The sequence below is a fragment of the Diabrotica virgifera genome, chromosome 9 (assembly GCF_917563875.1).
Source record: "Diabrotica virgifera virgifera chromosome 9, PGI_DIABVI_V3a".
In the NCBI taxonomy this organism is placed as follows: Eukaryota; Metazoa; Arthropoda; class Insecta; order Coleoptera; family Chrysomelidae; genus Diabrotica; species Diabrotica virgifera.
Window position 1 is genome coordinate 224,382,668 of NC_065451.1, and position 23,365 is coordinate 224,406,032.

Consider the following 23,365-nt stretch of genomic DNA (forward strand, 5'->3'; position numbering starts at 1 on the left):
GCCCAATCAATATTTATTAATACATATGTAGTTTGAAATCACTTTTTGACATTCTTGTAAAATTCTTCAACAAATAATTGTCTAGCATTATTTCCATAGTTAAATTACTCATTGTTTCGCGTTTACTTAGAAATGCCGTATCCACATTTTCCATTTTTCATTTTTATTTTTTATGTATCGTCTTAGCACCATTAAGGACGTAGCAACTGTCAAGAGAATATTCTCTTCTTACACCACTACATGATACATAAAACAGTGGTTAGACTGATACTCACGTGTGTTCAAACGTAGACGCCGACAAAAACAATGGAAAGAAAACTCACGATTTTTTTTGAGAAAAATCCTCAGATTGAGCTTTGGACCCTATCACGATCCGAATACTAACCAATACCGAATGAGAATAAATCCGAAACGATCCGAAGTGCATATGTGGAAAGTATTAAGATAGGAAAACAGATAAACATAAGAGGGTAGAAAAGTATACGAGTAGCACATTAAAAGAAGGGATTAATGAACACCAGTAATCGTAGGAAAACGCAATTTTTACAATATGTTCATCAACTCAAAAGAATAGTCTTTCCATTTTCGTATTTTTTGCGTGAACGTCTTCTCTAGATCGCTTGTACTTGTACCTCTTTTCTATTTTCCAACCTGTATACGAAGAAATTTCGATTTGGCGTGGGCACCTCTCCTCTCTATAAATTAATTTAGTAGAATCTCGAGCCCGTAACTGGTCTATTGATTTCCACCCACACACTCCACGGCCATTACTTTCTACAAAACATACACCTGATACCTGATGCTTGTGTATTTGCAAATGAAAATTTATTTACTTGCTCTTAGTAATGAATTGAAATAGCCAAGTCGTTTTTCTTTGAAGTTAACAACAAATTACCAACTTTCACAAGTTGATCGTTTTCATCCTCTGTCGTAAAAATGGGAAGCGTTTATTTATTTAAATACCTAAAGTCTATTATATATAGTCTGTGATATACAGCAGAATATATTATATGAAATGCGAAGAACAAGTATCATGGACACAGTTCGGATCCCGCGATGCCTTTAGGTGAAGCAATAAAGCACAAAAATCGGCCTTACCTCCGAAAAAAAAACGACAAGATTCGTGATTGCGCCAGGAAACTTTGTAAACCGGAGCCATGATATAGTATTGAAAAACTGCATACAAAAATGCATTCTTAAAGTGCATCTCAAACAGACAATATAAAAAATTCAGGACTCGTCAATTATCAGCGGAAATGAGTTCAATTTTGTTACTCGGGGGTTTTAGGGTCGTTGACGACGGATATGACATCGGAAGTGATTTCCGGAGTACCTGGTGCCCAGGGTACCTACTGTTTACCTCGTCTTGTGGAGTTTTCGGCAAAGAATTTATTAAAAAATTAGTCAAAAATAATTACTCGGGGGGTTTTTGGGGTCGCTAACGACGAATATGACATCGAAAGTGATCTACGGAGTACCTGGTACCCAGGGTACCTACTGTTTACCTCGTTTTCTGAAGTTTTCGGCCAATTCATTAAAAAATTAATCAAAATTCATTACTCGGGGGTTTTTGGGGTCTCTGACGACGAATATGACATCGGAAATGATCTCCGGAGTACCTGGTGCCCAGAGTACCTACTGTTTACCTCGTCTTCTGGAGTTTTAGGCAAATTCATTAAAAAATTAGTCAAAAATCATTAGTCACGAGATAAACAGTAGGTACCCTGGGCACCAGGTACTCCGGAGATCACTTCCGATATCATATTCGTCGTCAGAGACCCCAAAAACCTCCGAGTAATGAATTTTGACTAATTTTTTAACGAATTTGCCGAAAACTCTAGAAAACGAGGTAAACAGGTAGGTACCTTGGATACCAGATACTCCGTAGATCACTTCCGATGTCATATTCGTCGTCAGCGACCCAAAAACCTCCGAGTAATGATTTTTGACTATTTTTATAATGAATTCGCCGAAAACTCCAGAAGAAGTAGGTACCCTGGGCACCACGTATTCCGTAGAACACTTCCGATGTTATATTCGTCGTTAGCGATCCCAAAAACCCCCTAGTAATTATTTTTGACTAATTATTTAATAAATTCTTTGCCAAAAACTCCACAAGACGAGGTTAATAGTAGGTACCCTGGGCACCAGGTACTCCGGAAATCACTTCCGATGTCATATCCGTCGTTAGCGACCCCAAAAACCCCCCGAGTAATGATTTTTGACTAATTTTTTAATCAATTTGCCGAAAACTCCACAAAACGAGGTAAACAGTAGGTACCCTAGGCACTAGGTACTCCGGCGATCACTTTCGACGTCATATTCGTTTTCAGCGATCTCAAAAACCTCCCGAGTAACAAAATTGAACTCATTTCCGTCGATAATTGACGAGTTCTGAATTTTTTTATTGTCTGTTTGAGATGCACTTTAAGAATGAATTTTTTGTATGCTGTTTTTCAATATTATATCATGGCTCGGGGTCACAAAGTTTCCTGGCGCATTCACGAATCGAATGCAAAAATAATTATTAAGATCCGTCTTGTCGTTTTTTTTTTTGAGGTTCAGTGCTTTATTGCTTGGCCCACGAGAGGCTCTATTCGCTATCCAAGTGCTTATGCAGAGATGCAGGGATGTTAAACGTGACTTATTATTTGTTTTATCGATTACAAAAAGGCATTTGATAGAGTAAAACATGAAAAACTCATAACCATCTTGAAAGAAGCGGGATTAGATGACAGAGATTTGAGAATTATATATAATTTATGTTATCAAACTGACAATATTAAAGTGGACGACCAGTCTCCCTAAATAGAGGAGCGAGACAAGGATGCATTCTGTCCGCGGTATTATTTAATATACAGTAGAACCTCTATTATCCGTCAGGGCACCGGACCAAGGGTATGACGGATAATCGAAAAGACGGTTAACAGAACATTAAAAAAAGTTAAAAATGGATAATACAACTCTCAAATTTTATTTGTTTGTTTTGTTTGATAATACAATAAGAGGAATTTGTGTTCGTGTTAATAATGTCGAATTTTGTTTAAAATATTCTGAAATCTTTGTTTGTTTTACTGATGCTTCACATTTTGCAAGGGCTGAATTTCTTAATCGGCGTAAAATCATGCAATCTACTTTATTGGATTCTTCTTGTCGAGAATACCACTCGATGAATGGTTGCATGTGCGATGCAGCTTCTCTAGCTTTTTAGGCAAATCTTTTTCAGTTGAAAAAGCATCATCGACATCGCCACTGTCAAATTCCAAGTTTGTGTCAGCTTCTGAAGCTGTTTCGTCAGCCTCTGTTTTGCCATTTCAACGATTCCATCATCTGTCAGCAATCTATAGCCGTTTGCGTCCTTATCACAAATTAACCATTCCTTTAAGTCATCTTTAGTCAACGAAAACAAAACAGTTGATTCAGCCATAACTTCATTTGTTACCGCATTGTACATTTCAGCGAATTTCGTTTGGCTTATCGTAATAATAAAAAAAATGAATTGATGACTCAAATTTTTTTTTATGTACTCAATACAACTTATGTACGGACCTTGACGGTTAACAGAGGTGACGGTTAATGGAGAGACGGATAATCGAGGTTCCACTGTATAGGTATATGAACCTATCTTCGAACAAGCGCTGGGAGAACTACAGGAAGGCTACAGAAACTACATTAGTCAACGGAGGGCGTCCAAACAACATTAGATATGCTGACGACGCAGTAGTTTTTGCAGATAGTTTAGATTTTAGATGGTTTGCAAAGAATAATGTTGCGCATATCAGATATAAGTAGAGAACACGGACTTGATCTCAATACGAAAAAAACAAAGTACATGGTAGTCAGTAAGCGCCAAATATTAAATACACAGCTTTTGGTTAACCAACAAGTAATTGAAAGGGTGGATAGCTACACATACCTTGATACCAACATAAACAGCCAATAGGACCACTCTTGTGAAATAAAACAACGCATAGGAAAAGCGAGAACAGCGTTCATAACGATGAAGTCTCTTTTCAGAAGTTACGATTTACCACTTGGTACCAAAATCTCTATCATCAGATGCTCTATATCTTCTACATTATTATACGGAGTAAAGGCATGGACACTTTCCGAAGCTTCTTTAAGAAAACTCGAGGCATTTCGTGGGTGGATCGTGTGACGGACACGCGGCAACTCGCAACTTTTAATGACATACATTTTCAAATTAAAATGTAGGTACACCGGCCAATTCGTAACTTTTCTACTACCTGACCCTGGCAACTCGCAACTTTCTACAGGTGAATTCGAAACCTTTGATTAGATTTTAACAAAATTTAATTGGGTTTTCTCTAGTAACTCTTCTAAGAGACAATACATAAATGATGGATATCTACCTTTTACACCACCTTCAAAGAGGGTAATTTATACAGGTACATATATATCTGGAATACCGGTAATGGTTTATCAACATCGTTAAGAACTACTTAGAAAATGAAAGTTACAAATTCACCGGTAGTTGATGGGTTATCAAAAATTAGCTGAGAGCCACAGTGTCCAGTTGGCCTGTAATTAGGATGGGGGGATTAAAATAGTTACGAATTCACCAGGACCCCGTGTGACTAATGTTGAGGTTGAGGTCCTACGTAGAATGGACAAGGAATGCGAGGTAATTAACACCATCAAAGAGGAAGCCATGTTACTAGGAATGAACAGACATATGACTTGCTGCAACTCATTCTTCAGGGTAATGTATTTGGAAAGAGAGGAGCAGGGAGATGAAGAATATCTTAGCTTCAAAATCTGAGAAAGTGGTTCAACACATCAACAACTAGACTATTCAGAATAGCAGCAAACAAAGTTAGGATAGCCATGCTGATCGCCATCATCCGCAACGGATAGGTACCAAAAGAAGAAGAAGAAAGTATATTTGTTTGCAACTGGGAGCTCATTACAAATTCAAATATTCAAATAAAGGTTAAGGGTTAACATCAAGGCCATAAACCATTGCCGTACGTAGTGTTGGAAAATTCTCGAGAATGAAAAATCGGAGAATATTCTCGATATGGCGAATTTTCTGAGAATGAACCCCATAACGCACTTAAGAATATTGTTGAAGATGAAAAATAGGGTTTTCAAAATCATGATCTTATATACAAAATTATGAAACGAAACAACAGTGTTCTTTGTATATAAAAAAAGGAATGTGTGTGGACTTTGTACGCACGTAAGAAGTTATACTTCTATTATGTATATGATTTCTTAAAAATAAATATACTTTAAACAGTTTGTTTTAATTATTTTTTTAAACACAAAACTAATTTTGTGCTTACCGCTTTCAAAAAAATAAAAATAAGTATAGGATTGCTCCGGACTCGAACTCAAGACCTCTCGATCTCTGGCCGAATGCTATACCAAATACGCTACGAGGACTGTGTCTGTATCGGTTCGGACGTAAATACCTAATGACAATTCACGGTAACAAATAGACAAGTATAATAAATATACAATAAAATGTTTTAATAATACTCATCTTACTCCTGAGGAAGACAAATCCAAAGACACAAAAATTATAATAAATATATTTACTAAAAACACTAATATATTCTTTTCACACCTTTTCTTGCACTGATATATTTATACATAACTTGAAAGATTCAGCAACTAAACGCCATACTGTCTGTGTGCGCATGCGCGCAGTATTATGAAATTTTACTCTCAATCGCCCCTAAAGAAGTATAACTTCAAAAATACAAAAACAACAGAAAACAAAAAATTTCTTTGATACAAAAGAAACAGAAAAGATACAGAATCTATTTCTATCATTTGCTCATCCTAGTCATCTACAATCTGCATTTCAATGTACTGATGAGTTATGGGATTTTGTTTTTCACGAGTGGCCAGCTCAGTCATGGATTGGTCTACGTCTAACAATTTTAAATTGTAAGCAATAAAAGTTACCTTACGAGCACGTTCAGCAGTGAGCCTTTTAAAGGAGTGGATAAAAAAACCATAAGTACATACTGAAACTTCGCTGCACTGGATGAAGGCATGCTTAATATAAATATCAACTACTATTTTAGTTAATTTTGTTCCGAAACATGTACCTACCTTTTCAACATATGGTTAAGTCTAGTTTTTCAATTGATTTTACAACGTATGGTTTTCCAAAAAATCCCTCCTTAGACCGATAAAACTCATATCACCAACTCAACCCAACTCATATCACCAACTCAAACCCTCCGACTCATCACCATATTTTAAAGTTGCTAAATTATCTACAAACTCAGTTTCCTCAACTTGTTCTTCTCTGCTTAAATGAACACCATTCTAAATATTTGCACGTTAATATTGCACCAAAACAATAAATATTGAAACTGTAAACACCCTTGCTAGTGGTTCATGGGATCGGCAAAAACAATATACCTACATATTTTTAAATTATAATAATTTGGCCCGTATCTAGATTTTATTTTTGTTTCGGTTTTTGAAAATATAGAAAATTTTTGCCGAGAATATTCTCGAGAGAATTTTCTGGCCGAGAATATTCTCTTGAGAATATTCTCTTCTAACATCACTAGCCGTGCCGTACGGATGTAGTTGAAACCAATAAGTTTTGTTTTTAATTACGATTTATGCATTACCCTATTATTTTATCGATTAATTAAGTACATATAAACTCTTCTCTGTCTTCAGTTGTTCTCATTAGCTGTTCAAAATTTAGCCCTGTCCTTTTTGGGATGTTTTTTAGCCACGATAATCTTTTCGTTCCTAGTCTTTTCGTTCCTCGATCTTTCCGTTCATATTTCAAGAGAAGAAGATGTTATTTTGAGTGATTTCAGTTTGATCACTTTACCTGCTGTTTGCAGATTAGTGAAGATTTGTATTTCGTCCTATTAGAGGTAAAACTCACTAAATGCACTTTTTTGAGATTTTGACATTTTCATCAATTTGAACTCAATATGGTACTGCCCAGCTCCGGAGAAGTCACCTGGGGCTCTAACCCTTCTAATTGCTGAGATAATTTATGGTACAATTCACTAAGTGCATTATTGTGAATTTCGGTTTCAGGGAAAAACTCATTAAAACGTATTATTGCACTTAGTGAATTTTTCCTTACAATCTGGAATGCCAAATCGGTACTAAGCGATCTTTCAAACAATACATTAGATAATATAATCTATTTTGCGATTAAGCAGGCGACTTGTGCATTATCTGTTCGGCGATTGATTAAGAAATATGAGATTAAATTATTTTATAACTGTGATAGCTAACATAAAGGGTAACATAATCTATTTTACAATTAAGCAGATGACTTTTGTCGATGTCATAAATGCCGAAAGAATTGCATTTATTTTCGAAGAACGAAACTTATTGTTCATTTTTTAAATAATAGACTGTTATTTTTAATGGTTCGTTTGTTGTAAGTCAGCGAAATTTTATGGAGACAAATTCATTAACTTCTCAATATCCAATAATTGTGTTCAAGGAAAAACTCATCAAGTACAAAGTGTAGTTAGTGAGTTTTACCTCTAATAGGATATCAATATCCAATAATTGTGTTCATGGAAAAACTCATTAAGTACAAAAATGTATCTATAATTGTATCATAGTTCCTGTAACGACATATCGCTTAAAATATCAGTTTATATTTATTCTTTAAAGCTGCATTAAAAAAATTCCAATATTCAAGTCAGGTGAATTTAAAAAACAATTTGTACCTTTAAATCGATTTTTCTCCACTTTCTGAAAAGTATAGTTAGTGAGTTTTACCTCTAATAGGACGATTTGTAATAAGCTGTCAGTTATAAACAAATAAAGTATATAATCGCTAGCCTGTATCTGGTCTATTGATTTCCACCCACACACTACCCAGCCTGCCATTACCTTCTACAAAACATACACCTGATGCTTGTATATTTATTGGCAAATGAAAATGTATTTATTTGGTTTTAGTCATTAACTAAAATAGCTAAATTGTTTTTCTTCCAATTTAGCAACAAATTAACAACTTTCACAACTAATTAATCGTTTGCGTCCTTTATTGTTATGAAAATCGGAAGTATTTATCTATTTAAATAGCTAAAATATGTTGCAACAGACCGCATTTGACACACTTCACTTAATAACAAGTACGGACTTTTAAATAACCGATTAACTACCACAATAAAGGCCACAAATACCATTACGGTACTTTTCCCATTTAGAGATAAGCTATTATAGACCACAACTAACACAAAGTCATTAGTGTAATCAATTTCCTACAACAAATTAACCTAGAAAGTAGAAAATAAACAAAAGCTTACCCATTTTATCAGCCAGACGAGATATCCGAAAGAAAAGCCAAACAAAAAGAAATCAACTCCAAATGAGTCACAAAAAACAAATTAAAAACACTAAAAACGCGACCTCAGGTCAACACTAAAATCTTCACTGCTGTTACTCACAAGACAAGATTGTGGTTAAGTCTAGTCACAGGTAACTAGGCGAAAGTTCAGTATTTCTTTGACATATTTCACTGTAATCCCGTCAAATCACTTCCCCAACAATCACCGCAATCACCAGATAACTTGACACATACTTCCGGCCAACTTGATAAGAATATAAACAATGTTTTTCGATTTGACAGCAACGTTTTAAACACAGGATGAAGCGCTTACAACCATTCAGTAGACACGAATGCAACGAAGTTGTCTGTGAGAACGACAACAGCGCGCTCAGCGGAGAATGCAAACAACACAAGAACTAGAGGGCAACAAGATAAGATCGGATCGCTCGGGTGGAGGTTCGGCTGAAGAATTTCGTGTTCGGGTTGTGATAGTGCGGTGGCTTACAAGAGATGAGTCAGTTTGTGGTCAGAAAGGTCAAAATGTTATAAATTATTGTAAAAAATAGTTTTATAATTCTCAACTTCTTCAACCAAAAAAATTATACCTACTGTTTGTTATGAATCAAAAGTGTACCAACAAAAAAATGTGCCCCCTAAAACTCGGCACCTGCTAGAACTGTAATACCTGTTAGAATATACAATATTGAAAGTGGATATTGCTCTATGGTTGCCACTTTATGTATTTGACAGTATTGACAATTGAAGTAATGTAATGTCAATGTCAAGAAAATATAATGTCAGTTATACAAGTTAGGTTCAAGTAAAATGTTTTCCTATTGTCCTGTAATTAAGAATAAATTCTTAATCGTTGATGGTCATTTAGTTAGCTAGTTAGCTCACCTAACTCATTTTATAACAATACCAAATGATTCAAACTGTTTAGACTTGCCCACAAGTCAGCTGCAAGTGTTCTCTTATATTCTTTATGAGTTGATGGTTGTTACGTTAGGGTTCTCGTTTAGAGTTTCACCATGTTCCCGGAGGTATTCTTTTAACATCGGCGTTTAGCCTTTCAAATTTTACAACACTATAAAATAGATTGAATTATAAGTACAACCATTGTTTGGTTCTGGGGCTAGTTAACAAGTATTATATGAATTCACTGATGATGGACTGATAGGTCCGAAAACGTTCTGAATGAACCGATTTTATTCAATCCATTGGAATTTTTAAAATTTTATTAAATATACATAGTAGTGGTTTTACTTCATGTTAGAGTTTTTATATTTTTTAATGAACCCACATCACTCCATATTGTATCAGGTACTGTTAAAGCTCTCCTGTTTTGCTGAAGGTCGAATTTTTTTTTCAATGCAGCTCTAATAGTAATCCATAGTCACACGCAAAGAGGCAAATTCTTCTTGTGATAAGGGCAACTGATCACGAAACCAAAATAGCATTTCATCATAGGGATTGATATTTTCTAGAACAGAGGTTTCCTTTAGAGTTGGCTTAACATGCTGACTTTCGTCATATAGATGAATAGGGAACTTGCACATTTTTTTATTACATAATGTTCAGTTTTGTATAAAAATGAGATTTCCAAAATTTCACGCTTCAAAAACTCATAATAACTTAGAAGTACAAATTTAAAGTCTTCTTTATCTTAAAATAGTTCAAACGACCCGTGACGTCACAGAGTTTAACTATGTGGTTCCGTTTATGGTTATATTTACGTATATTCTTCTTCTTCTTTAGTTTATTGGCCTCCACCTACTTGGGTATTTGGCCAGCTCGTCGTCGGGGAATAAAGGAAAAATATTTACATATATTCTAATGACATTTATCGTATGTATACCAGTTTGTTGAGTTTGGAGTTTGATAGAGTTTTTGAAGGAAAAAAAAGAATGTTTACTATTGAAAATATAACCATTTTGTGAAAGTACAAATTTTCTATGAATAGTTCAAACGATCAAAAACACTTTTAAGGTCACATAACTATTTTTACTGACGTTTATAATGTCTAATTTAAAATTATATATACAATTGGTGTAGAATGTAAACATACAACCCCGTGACGTCACGACGCGTTTTGGGGTGGCTGGTATAAGTTGAATTTTTAGTCGTCTTTAGGGGCCAAACGAAAGACAAACAAAACTTTTTTATCTTTGATACAAGTTCTAAATTATGTTCTGTTGTGATTTATACCATTTTTTCGAATTTAAAATTTTATGCAAGTTCCCTATTAACAAGCACGGTCTGATGTGGAATAATCAGCAGTAGGGAGGGTTTCTTTGTCAGGAGTGCCATCTATAATAATTATATCCTCATCATTTTCTTTATCTTCAACTACTTTAGATTTCTCAGGAGTAGAACCATATGTTTTCTATTTGTCTTCTGTTTATTTAAGGAATTTTTGCTCTTTTTTCTTTTCCTCTTCTTGTTTAAACTTCTTCTCTTCGTGTCTACGCTTCTTTTTTCCTCTTTCTAATTTAAAAACTATTTATCATTTCAAGATCAATTTTATCTGATCCGCTGGCTTTTCCTACTTTTATTCTACTACTTCTTCTCGTCGTTTAGTTCTTATTTCTTCTATTTGGTTTTCGTTTGCTGCTATCTGTTATATGGTTCCCTCTTGCTCCGTTTCTTTAGTTTCATCGACCATATATTTGTCTTCGTAATATTCTTCCCACGCCTCTAGTATTTCTGTTGTATATGTTTTTATTAGGTTATATTTGTCTCTTACTCCTCTTTTTCTTTTATTTTCTTTCTTTTTACGCCTGTTACTTTGTTCCAGAAACTTCTGTTATCCCTATAATTTTTGTTTAGCAATTCACCGAACTTGCATTTTGTTCAAAATATTTATTTATCCGAATATTAAAGAGGTACAACTACATCTTAATAATTAATGACAGGGAAGTTTTAATATCGACAATTTCCATTATTTAGGATGGAACAAAAAAGTGCTAACTCAAAGCGACTTTTTGGAAACATGACGAACGCCTGCGTGGTTACAATGCGGAGAAATCGTGGAAATAATACAGTATAAAAACAGTTTAAAAATAAATAATAGACAGAAACAAATAACAGGAAATAAATTATAAAAATAACACAGGAATATTACTCAACAAGTATGATTCAAAACAAAAACCACCACCACAGGAAATCGTCAGACAATTAAAAACCAAAATAAAAAATGTCTTAAATGTTATGTTCCCAACTAAAGTACTAATAAATAGATCTAAATAAAAACTAGAAACTACCAAAAAAAACAATTTCAAAAGCCGTTAGAAAAGACGTAAAGAGTTTTAACATTAAAGAATCAACTAATAATATCTTCTTCTTCTTCTCGTTGTCCTTATGCCCTATATATAAAGAATCAAATATTGCTAGACTTTAAGAAAACATTTGACTCTGTCCAACATTATAGCTCCATGTTAGGAGCTCTTACAGAGTGCAGTATTGACCATAGACACACAACTCTTCTTCGAAATACATATAATAGAGCAGCAATTGCAGTGAGAATATGCTAAGGCGACACAAACACATTTACCTTGGAGAAGAGTAGTAGACAAGCAAACACAATATCTCTTAAATTATTCACCGTTTGAATGCAGAGTGCTATGAGAAACAATAATTGGGAAAATATTGAAGTCAACATAAATGGGGAGTTTCTAAACAACTTGAGGTTTGCAGCCGCCATAGTCCGTATTGCAGACAGATTAGATCGTTGGCTTTAAAATTAACTTTTCCAAAATACAATGGGTCTATTGAATAAAAAGAAGTATTTGCTTTACTTACAAGTATTTAAGTATTTACTTAATACTAATTGAATAAAGTCATTGAATAAAAAGAAGTATTTGCTTTTACTTAGAAGTATTTAAGTATTTACTTAATACTAATTGAATAAAGTCATTTCTTTAATGCCTTATTCAATTAGTATTAAGTAATGTTGTTCTGAAGCTATTTTCTTGTGGCATTTTTATAATCAAGTATATTCAAATGGGAAATAAGCCACAATTTTACCTAAAAATGATTTTATTAACGTTTCGACGCCCAAGTCGGGTGTCGTTGTCAAAATACAAAATAATCAAAATACAAAATAATAAAAGTATTAAGTAAATACTTAAATATTTGTAAGCAAAAGCAAATACTTATTTTTGTTCAATAGACCCAATACATGCCCAACCTTTTACTAGCCTAAAAGATTTCAACTAATAGCAGGCAAATTGAACAAGTGTATACCTATGTATGCCTATAAGTATCTAGGTCACGAGATGAAATGAGGAAGAGACCATCAAACAACAGAGTTAAACAGGAGAATAGGACTAACATGGGCAACTTACGGAAAACTGAGAGAAGTCTTTAGATGAGATATTTACATGTGCTTGAAACGAAGGTCTCTGATCAATGTGTACTCTCAGTTCTAACCTACGCAGAAGAAACACTGGCCCTTCTCTTACCAGAAAACTAATCAATAAAATACAAGTGGCACAGAGAGCAATGAAGAGGTCAATGTTGCATATATCCCTCAGAGACAATTCATCAGTCGTTTGATTTACACATTTTATACAAAAGATAGGCTATATTTGTATTTGTTTTTTATTTCTTGTATTGGGGGTTGACTATAAATGACCAAAAGAAACAAGACATTACATGCAATTACGTTTTTTCTTTGATGACTATTATATTTCAAGACAAAATTAGTATTGTAGCCATCGCGCCATAAGCTCCCAAACTAATGGTAGATTTTCTGAAGAATTGGATATCAAACTGCCAATATGTTTATATGCTGTTTATTATTTATTATGATATAACTGTAGTTAATTGAATATTTAGGAGCATAATAAACATAATTATTATCCTTAAGAGAAATAAAAAATTATGAATTTTGTTTTTGCTGTTGCGTAACTAATACCATGTTAACATGATGGTGCTCATCTAGTGGAATTATTACTCTTATAAAATGTTAATAAAAATAAAAAGTGAACAATTTAATGATCTACAAATCATACAGTAAATTAATAGATTATCTAGGTCAACTACATATTATGTGTTAAATGCCACTTCACAAGGATTATGAGAATGAGGCAAATTTTATGATAATTTGCTAATAATATTAACTCAGTTTTGATCATCGTAAAAATACATACTTATGGCCGAAATTTTTCATTTTCGTACAAAAGTGCTTTTTATTTTATCTGTTTTTATGTATATTTTGTTTTATTTTAGGTAACTTCAACCTTTAAATACCACACAATGATTCTACTTTTTGAATGGTTCAAGCACTAATATTCTTTTCATTTTGCACAAACTAAGTTTCTCTTAAACAAAGTCCACATTTGAGCCTCACAGAAAGCCACAAGGTCACAAGTCTCTTTTAAAGGTAACTTCTTCATTTGGCTTAATGTCCCTTCTACCGTTTAGAAGGAGAATTTGAGCCTTGAGAGTTGGATCTATATGATGGATGATGTGGAGTCTGGCCCGTCTCATGCCCCCACTCCCCATAGGCGTAACCAGGGGGGGTTTTGGGGGTTATAACCCCCCATAATTGGGATGGACTTTGAGCTCTATACGCGTAACACCATACCCCTCAAAGACCTTCCAGTAGTTGTAACCCCCCCTTTTCCAGTAGTTGTAACCCCCCCCCCACCTTAGGATCATCCTGGTTACGCCTATAACCCATTCATGGAAATTGAAGCTCAGGAAATTGAAGCAAGAAGGAGGATGAGAACTTCTCTTGGATCTTGGATCCGAAGAAATGTATAGGAATTGGTACTTATTAATAATACTTTAATAACGATAAGTTTTGAATGTCTTTATGGCACTCAAAAGTGTGTGAAAAGTGCCTTAAAAATCACCATCATTGTAACGCTAATCTTTAAAAATTTCCCCCAGACCCCTGGTACCCTTCCCAAAAAAAGTTTATGGCCCCTCCCAAAAATCGATCCTGGTTCCGACCTTCCATGACGGTTTAGAATCCAGGATCACTCCTGACTTGGAAATTAAAGATAGTAAATAATATTAAAATGAAACAAGAAAATAACTTGAGAACAGGACAAAATGTGGAGAAACAATGATCTAGGATTGAAAACAAAAACAAGAGTTTATGAAACCTGCATTCGACCAATACTTATAAATATATAAGCGATAGAAACAATATCTGATACTAAGAAAACAAAAGAGATCTTAAGAACAGCTGAGCATTAAAATCAAGTCTAGAGAAAAATAGACGGGATCGAGTAAAAAAAGCAGATATCAGATTTGATATCGGGCAAAAAAGTAATGTCCAAGATATAGTGAGATGGGGAAACGAAGAACATATTGGAATCAATATACAACAAAAATGGGAGAAGATATATGTAATTGCAAAAAATGTAAGGAACAGGAAACTAAACTAAAAAAGGCTTTCGGTATGACCACCAACGAGATAGCAAGACAGCTGGTCTTCAAATATAACTTGATACTTCAAAGATAACATCTTATTGCCAGAAATTTTCTCAACCCTGTATCTAGACATTTTGTATAGAAATTTTTGTATGTTTGTTATCCCTCAGACTAGAGATGCATCAAGTCAAACTAGTTTGATTTTATTCAACAAACTTGACTTGACTTGAAAATCAAACTTTTTTTGTAAAAAAGTTTGACTTGACTTGATTTTGATATCTTTAGGTTTGACTTGAAATCAAACTTCTTCAAACAGTTTGAAGTTTGAATGTCATATTGGCAACGTGTTTATTTATTTATTTCCAATTCTAAATGAGAGCGTACGGATTTTGTTGGATAGGTCTGAATCTGTATTCTGCTACTCCGCAAATTAGTTTGTAGTTCATATTTAGAGGTCCATGTTTGGCTTGTTTATTACGTTCGTTTTGAAGTGTGTGACTTTGGAAGATAATATCTGAATGTGGATATTTTTCGGTTCAGAATAAGTACCAGAACAAATTGAGTCTAATATTGAAGGTATTCCCACTGCAAAAATTAAGAGAAACAATCTGTAGTCGAAGCAGTATTAATTAAGAAAAATAAATATACTGATTTATTTGATGTTGCGGCAGGTAATTTCAAAACAATGAAAATTTCAAAGTGCATACATACTTATATTATGTAAAAATAAAGAACAGCGTTATACAATCACTAACAGTGAACTAATTCTTTAAAAGGACAGCGTTATGCATAACTCGACCAAGCGCCATTTCTTTAAAATCGAGATAACAGCGGATTTTGGTGACATATAGCTAAAACTATCTTGGAAAAATCCCTGTTATTGTCACGTTAACGGTTACTAAGAAAAACAAAAATAAACCAAGCGACATTCTGTCTATTAAGGGTTTTTAGTTTTGCATAACAAGACTATATTCATAACTGCCATTCTTAACTGCCATTCATAACTGCGATATATCCTAACTGCCATTCATAACGGTTTCTCAATTGTAGACTAAGAGCCGACTTTGGTCTTTTTATGCTAAACTAAGCGTTTGGCCAGAATAACAGTTTTGTCCCCATTAATGTACACATTAATTTTGAAGTTTCCGTCAAAAAATGATGGAATTTTTTTAAAGTGAAAATGTTGTGTTTATATATATGTAATTAAATTGAAAAATACAAATAATCTTTATAAGATCTTTTTATTATGTCTAACGTGCTATGTACTAAGAATATAGTATAAGTCATAAAATGGACCTTTCGGGATTGTTCTATATTTTGAATTTTGAATGTTTATTAATCATTTCTGTACTAAGAGTATGAATCAATAGCCTGTTTTTCATGTATAAATATTGATTTTATTCCAACAGTACAACTTTTAATTTCAAAAGTGTGCTTTGTAAGGTACAGGTCAACTTCTACTGTTAGTACCTTCTGCTTTCACTTACGCAGCTTGACTTATACTTTTAGTACACACCACATGTTATTAGATTCTGGGGCGTTTGTATTGAAAAAAATGTAGATAATCCAAATTTGACCATAAACTTTCAAGGAATTAACATCCTTAAAAAGAGGTTGGTACGGAAACAGATTTTTGAGGTTCTTTGTTTTCTTCCTTTTTAACTTTCCTGAACCTTTTTTTATGATTTTCGTTCTGTCGTTGAAGACGGTGCCGATGTTTATTGTTATCGGTTATAAAAGCAGAGAATTATAAAAATAGCTAGATCCCATTTAAACCAAAAACTGTTCATTTAGTATTTTTTTATTTAATTTTGTTGTGCGTGCTAAAAAATAGTTTACTGTGAAAGTGTCAGTGTTCTATTGTACATGATTTTTAAAAATGAGTAGAGGGAAACAAATACTAAAATTATTGGAACTAAAGGATGATTTATATGGCACTCAATGTATTATTTAATTTCTTATCTTAATTGGCAACTGACATGTCTATCTCAACAAAAAAATATATAAAAAAATAAAAAAAAATAAAATACAGGATCCTTTGTAAAAGGTATATTTAAAAGACCCTAATAATGGTTACATCACAAAACAAAACGTTTTCGGAGTAACAAGTAAATCATTATCAGTGTTAAGCCAATAACATGCATGCGTGAGCCACCAAAAAGTTATGGGTAAAAACCCTTTAAAAGATATAGTTGACAATCAATTTTCAATATGTGAGGTTCATCCCTTTCATATCACATCCACGTGGGTTAGAGTCCTGTGTTGCCCTGGGTAATATCCAGGAATATTTGCAACATCTAACTATTTTAAACATAATATGTAGTATAATATAAGATCTTATACCTTTTAAAGGGTTTTTACCCATAACTTTTTGGTGGCTCACGCATGCATGTTATTGGCTTAACACTGATGATGGATTACTTGTTAATCCGAAAACATCCGTTTTGTTTTTTGATGCAACCCTTATTAGGGTCTTTTAAATATACCTTTTACAATAAATCTCGTATTTTTGTGATTTATGGTATACAGCCAGCTACAGGAATTTTATTTTCCTCGTGGATTGTTAAAAAAGTATATCTACGAAATAAATTATTTTTCAAACTCTTTCAAACTGGTTTGACAAACAGTTTGAATTTTCAAACCTGTACGATTGACCAGTTTGACTTGACTTGAATTATTTGTCAGAAGGATTGACTTGAGTTTGACTTGAAATTAAGTCAAACTCAAGTCAAATTCAAACATTCAAGTCAAACTTGTGCAACTCTACCTCATACTTTCTATGTAATGTAACGTAGGATTTTAAATATACATTTTATAGAGGATTTTAGTATTCTTTTTTGTAATACTAATTGGACCATTTTGTTCCTTTTGGACCTCTTCACCTCTCACATTTTTTTATTTGGTACTTAAACAGACCAAGTTATCGCTTAAGGTAAAAGCTTTCAGAAAATGAAATATCGCCAAATACTTTTTTCATAATAGGTATTTCTTTATCGATCGGAGGCTTGTGCTACATTCGCGAAATGTTAAGTACGCATCGACAACCCACTTTTTCTTATAAAATGAAATTTCGTAAACAAACTAAAAACCCACGTGTACAAACACTTTTATGGGTGCTGTGTGTCTCCACGTAGGCTTCTGTTGTTGAGAATCAAAAATTGATACGTAATTGAAGGAGGTTCGTATACCCTCAAAGGCAGGACCGTCTTTCGAAAAAGGTGATGTTTTTACACCTGGACAAACAAAGCTAGGACAAATAATCACCGGACAAAAAATTACCACAAATTATCCCTAGACAAAAAATCGCCAGACAAGAAATCCCCACAAAAAATCCCGACAAATAATCCCCATAAATAATCCCCGGACAAAAAATCCCTAACAAATAAACCCCACCAATTTATTTGGACAAAATATACCCACAAAAAATTCCGGACAAAAAATGCCCCAGGAATATTTTTGCTGCCGAATAGTTCTATAAAATTGTTCCCGTGAATGCAATATTATTAACTCAAATGCTTTTCAGGCTCAGTGCATGAGAGTTATAGCAATCTCCATGAAACAGCTTTTCGGCACGAAAATAATGATTAGCAATTAAGATTAAGCATGAATTATTGTAATTTCGATTACCAAATTTTGAATTCCAATTCCATGACGAATACTTCAAATTTTACATGATAAAAGAGTGTGAGTTTTTTCAAAAATCGTGGAAGATATGGGGAATGAGCTAAGACTGTGGGAATTATGTTGTAATTATTCGCTTATATTAAGACTTTTGCTCACTCTGCTTTGAATAACTATGTTCAAAATATTGCCTATTCGTGATGATAACTTCGGTCCTGTAAACTATAATCTTGATTGTAATGCAAAAAAACCTGTTCCTTTTTGTAAAGGACACCGAACACATCTTATAGAAAATATAATGTCACTCAAATGCAATGTAGTCCAGAAAGCCACTGCGCATCCGCTAGGGAAAATATTCTGATTCGGATTTTTTGCACAATCTTAGTCAAAAATAACCCCTTTTAACAAATTTGCATGTTGCCAGGTCCAAAAGTGGGTCAAAATTTTTTTAAACGTTTTTTTTGTCTTTTTCCTAAATTTATTTTTTTTGCATCGAACAAATTTTTTTTAGATTTTTTGGATCATTTCAAACAGAAAATGTCTTTATAGACCGGGCAGTATCGTCGCCCCCGCTAGCGAAATTATTCCGATTCCATTCTTTTGCACAAATTTACTCAAAAAGAGGTCCTTATAACATATACACAGGGTGCCGGGCGGTGCCGTGGTCGAAAAATTGTTTAAACATTTAAACAATTTTTTTTAAACAAATTCACAAAAATAATTTTTTCATTTTGAACAATTTTTTTTAGATAAATTGGCTTATTTTGAGCAAAAAAGTATGTTCTCATTTTTTTCTAAAATTTATTTTTGCCGAGTTATATGCGATTAAAAATTTGAAAGGTGCGAAATTGGCCATTTTCAAGGCTTAATAACTCGATTAAACATTATTATTATGAAATTCAAAAAGTAACCAAATCAAGTTTCAAATCCCTTCTTCAAGGTCCTGAAGAGATTTTTGTCATTATTTTATTAGAAAGCTGTTATTTTTAATTATTAACAATTCGCGCTATAGTTCAGGATGTATCGTCGTCCCCGTTAGTGAAATTATTCCGATTCCATTTTTTTGCAGAAACTTACTCAAAACGAGGTCCTTATAACATATCTACAGGGTGCCGGGCGGTGACGTGGTCGCAAAATTGTTTAAACAATTTTTTTTAAACAAATTCACAAAAATAATTTTTTTACTTCGATCAAATTTTTTTTAGATAATTTGGGACATTCTGAGCAAAAAATGTCTCTTGTTGATTTTTTTCTAAAATTGATTGTTGTCGAATTATACGCGATTTATAATTTGAAAAATGAGAAAATGGCCATATAACTCGACAACAATCAATTTTAGAGTAAAATCACAAGAGATCTTTTTTGCTCAAAATAACCCAAATTATCTAAAAAAAAATCGTTCGCAATAAAAAAAATATTTTTGTGAATTTGTTTAAAAAAAATTGTTTAAACTATTTTTCGACCACGGCACTGCCCGGCACCCTGTGGATATGTTATAAGGACCTCGTTTTGAGTAATTTTCTGCAAAAAAATGGAATCGGAATAATTTCACTAACGGGGGCGACGGATACATCCTGGACTATAGCGCTAATTGTTAATAATTAAAAATAACAGCTTTGTAATAAAATAATGACAAAGATCTCTTCAGGACCTTGAAGAGGGGGTTTGGAACTTGATTTGGTCTTTTTTTGAATTTCATAATAATAATATTTACTCGAGTTATTAAGCCTTGAAAATTGCAATTTTCGCATTTTTCAAATTTTTAATCGCATATAACTCGACAACAATCAATTTTAGAAAAAAATGACAAGAGACCTTTTTTACTCAGAATAAGCCAATTTATCTAAAAAAATTTGTTCGAAATGAAAAAATTATTTTTGTGAATTTGTTTAAAAAAAAATTGTTTACACAATTTTTCGACCACGGCACCGCCCGGCACCCTGTGGATATGTTATAAGGACTTCTTTTTGAGTAAGATTGTGCAAAAAAATCGAATCGGAATCATTTCGCTAGAGGGGGCGACGATACTCCCCGGTCTATTAGTGACTTTTCTCTAAAGTTGATAGTTTTTGACATATAAGCGATTAAAAATTTAAAAATTGCGAAATCGGCCATTTTTAACCCTCAAAAACTATGTGAAAAACTGAAAATTTCGATGCCAAGGTAAGAAGATATCTTTTGAACATCGATTGATAAAATTCCGAAGAGTTTTTTGCAATACGATATCGAAAACCCCTTTGTTTTTTAATTGCCAATCAAGCGGGCGCTTAATTGGCAACCGTTGCATGTACATATGTAACATGCGTAAAAATATGTGCGGAAAAATATTTCGATTCAATTTTTTTTCACCATCTTGCTTGAAAATATCCTCTCTTAACAAATCTGTATGTTGCCAGGATCAAAAGTCAAAAATATTTTTAAACGTTTGTTTTTTGTGTTTTCCTAAAACTAATTTTTTTGCATCGGACAAACCAATTTTTTTTAGGTTTTTTGGATCATTTCAAATAGAAAAGACCTTTAATTACTTTTCTGTAAATGTGATAGTTTTCGAGGTATAAGTCATTAAAAATTTAAAAATTGCAAAATCGGCCATTTTTAACCCTCAAAAACGATCTGAATCACCGAAAATTTCAATGATACCAAGGTACGTAGATATTCTAAGAATATCGATTGATGAAATCCCGAAGAACTTTTTGCAATACAATATCGAAAACCCCTTTGTTTTTTAATTGCTAATCAAGCGGGAACTACACTATTTTCAACCGTTAGGCTACGGCTCCACGGGCGAGAAATTGACGCTAGCAGTAGCAGTAAAATGAACTTAAGGTTCCGCGGAACGGAATGGGAATAGCCGAACTGTACCGACTACAGGACTTGTGCGTAGTCGGTTCAGTTCGGCTATTCCCATTCCGTTCCGCGGAACCTTAAGTTCATTTTACTGCTACTGCTAGCGTCAATTTCTCGCCCGTGGAGCCGTAGCCTTACATGAGTATTTGTGTATCTATATGTAGTCGGAAAACAATTTAAAAAAAATTGTTTAAAATTTTTTTAAGACATTTTTGACCCTGGCAACATGCAAATTTGTTAAATGGGAAACCTTTTTAAGCAAGATAATGAAAAAAAAAAAATTGAATCAGAATATTTTTCCGCACATATTTATATTTACGCATATTACATACAATGTTGTATACATGCAACGGTTGAAAATAGTGTAGCGGCCGCTTGATTAGCAATTAAAAAACAATGGAGTTTTCGATATTGTATTGCAAAAAGCTCTTTGGGATTTCATCAATCGATACTCTGTACATACCTTGGTATCATTGAAATTTTCGTTGTTTCACATAGTTAAGAGGGTTAAAAATCGCCGATTTTGCAATTTTTAAATTTTCAATCGCTTATATCTCGAAAACTATCACGTTTACAGAAAAGTCACTTAGTGTTCTTTATTTGGAATAATAAAAAAACCTAAAAAAAATTGTCCGATGCAAAAAAATTAGTTTTACGAAAAAACAAAAAACAAACGTTTAACAAAATTTCTGACTTTTTGATCCTGGCAACATACAGATTTGTTAAGAGGGGATATTTTCAAGCAAGATAATGAAAAAAAAATTGAATCAAAATATTTTTCAGCACATACATATATTTACGCATGTTACATATACATGCAACGGTTGCCAATCAAGGGTCCGCTTGATTGGCAATTAAAAAACAAAGGGGTTTTCGATATTGTATTGCAAAAAACTCTTCGGGATTTAATCAATCGATGTTGAAAGGATATCTTCTTACATTGGCAACATCGAAATTTTCAGTTTTTTGCATAGTTTTTCAGGGTTAAAAATGGCTGATTTCGCGATTTTTAAATTTTTAATCGTATATGTCAAAAAATATCAACTTTAGAGAAAAGTCACTAAAGACTTTTTCTGTTTGAAATGATCCAAAAAATCTAAAAAAAACTTTGTTCGATGCAAAAAAAAATAATTTTAGGAAAAAAACAAAAATAAAAACGTATAAAAAATTTTTGACCCACTTTTAGACCTGGCAACATGCAAATTTGTTAAAAGGGGTCCTTTTTGAGTAAGATTGTGCAAAAAATCCGAATCTGAATATTTTCCCTAGCGGATGCGCAGTGGCTTTCTGGACTAATGAAACTGCTTTACTACTAAATATCATTGCACTAAGTCTGAATTTTTTATAATAATGGAGTAAATTGTAAATTTCGATAAACTTTAATTCCAATTTACGCTGTTCTTATAATTATCGGCATGGAATTGGAATTGGAAATTTGGTAATTGAAATAATTAAAATTCATGCTTTTATTTGTGGGGGATTTTTGTGGGGATTTTTTGTCTGGGGATTTTTTGTCCAGGGATATTTTGTGGGGATTTTTGTCCGGGACTATTTGTCGGAACCCCGGCAAACAAGTCTATTACAGCACAAAACGGTCTTGTCAAGCAGTTAACGTTAGTAGTAACGCTACTCATTAATTTAATTAATTTATTTTCAATATTACTCATTAATTTTTACAATTTTTTAATCTTTATTAATTATCTATACACAGATAACTGTTGTGTAATGTGTATATTCTGTCTATTTAAATAATGATCATTATTGTGACTGTAATAATTAACTGAAGAACAGTACTGTTCAGTCAATACACTAATTAACCACTTTTCTTCAGAAATAAACCTAAAAAAAACTGAATAACTAACAACGGAGAATACAGAAATAAGACAGGTTCAAATAGACGAAGGTAAACAAAGCAAAGGAACAGACAAGTGCAACTATGTAGGTTTGAAATAAGATTTCAATGACAACTATGATTTTAAATAAGATGTGTGTGATGTCCTTAAAAAAAATTTGGTCCAGTCCTGTACAAGTATCATAAGTATCGATTGATAGTGATGATTTGAAATAAGTGTGGGTTGGATTTCAAATAAAATGGATACTGTGCATGGTACAAGTAAGTCGCTCATATAAAACTCTTATTACTTATTCTAGCATACCCACATAATATTGTGTTTACAGTACAGTTTGACATACGTCTCACAAATC

General features: G+C 33.2%; 1 protein-coding gene across 4 annotated transcripts in view; it reads right to left on the bottom strand.

Moving 5' to 3' along the window:
• LOC114325085 (rap guanine nucleotide exchange factor 2-like) overlaps positions 1 to 23,365 on the bottom strand; it is an 849,570-nt gene that overhangs the window by 528,615 nt on the left and 297,590 nt on the right. The window contains exon 1 of one of the 4 annotated variants that reach the window (XM_050660025.1): positions 8,283 to 8,702. The exons of the other annotated variants lie outside the window; for them this stretch is intronic. The gene's annotated coding sequence lies outside the window, so the exon portion shown is untranslated. Of the gene's footprint in view, positions 1 to 8,282; positions 8,703 to 23,365 lie in introns of those variants that run through there. 4 annotated transcript variants of the gene reach the window in all.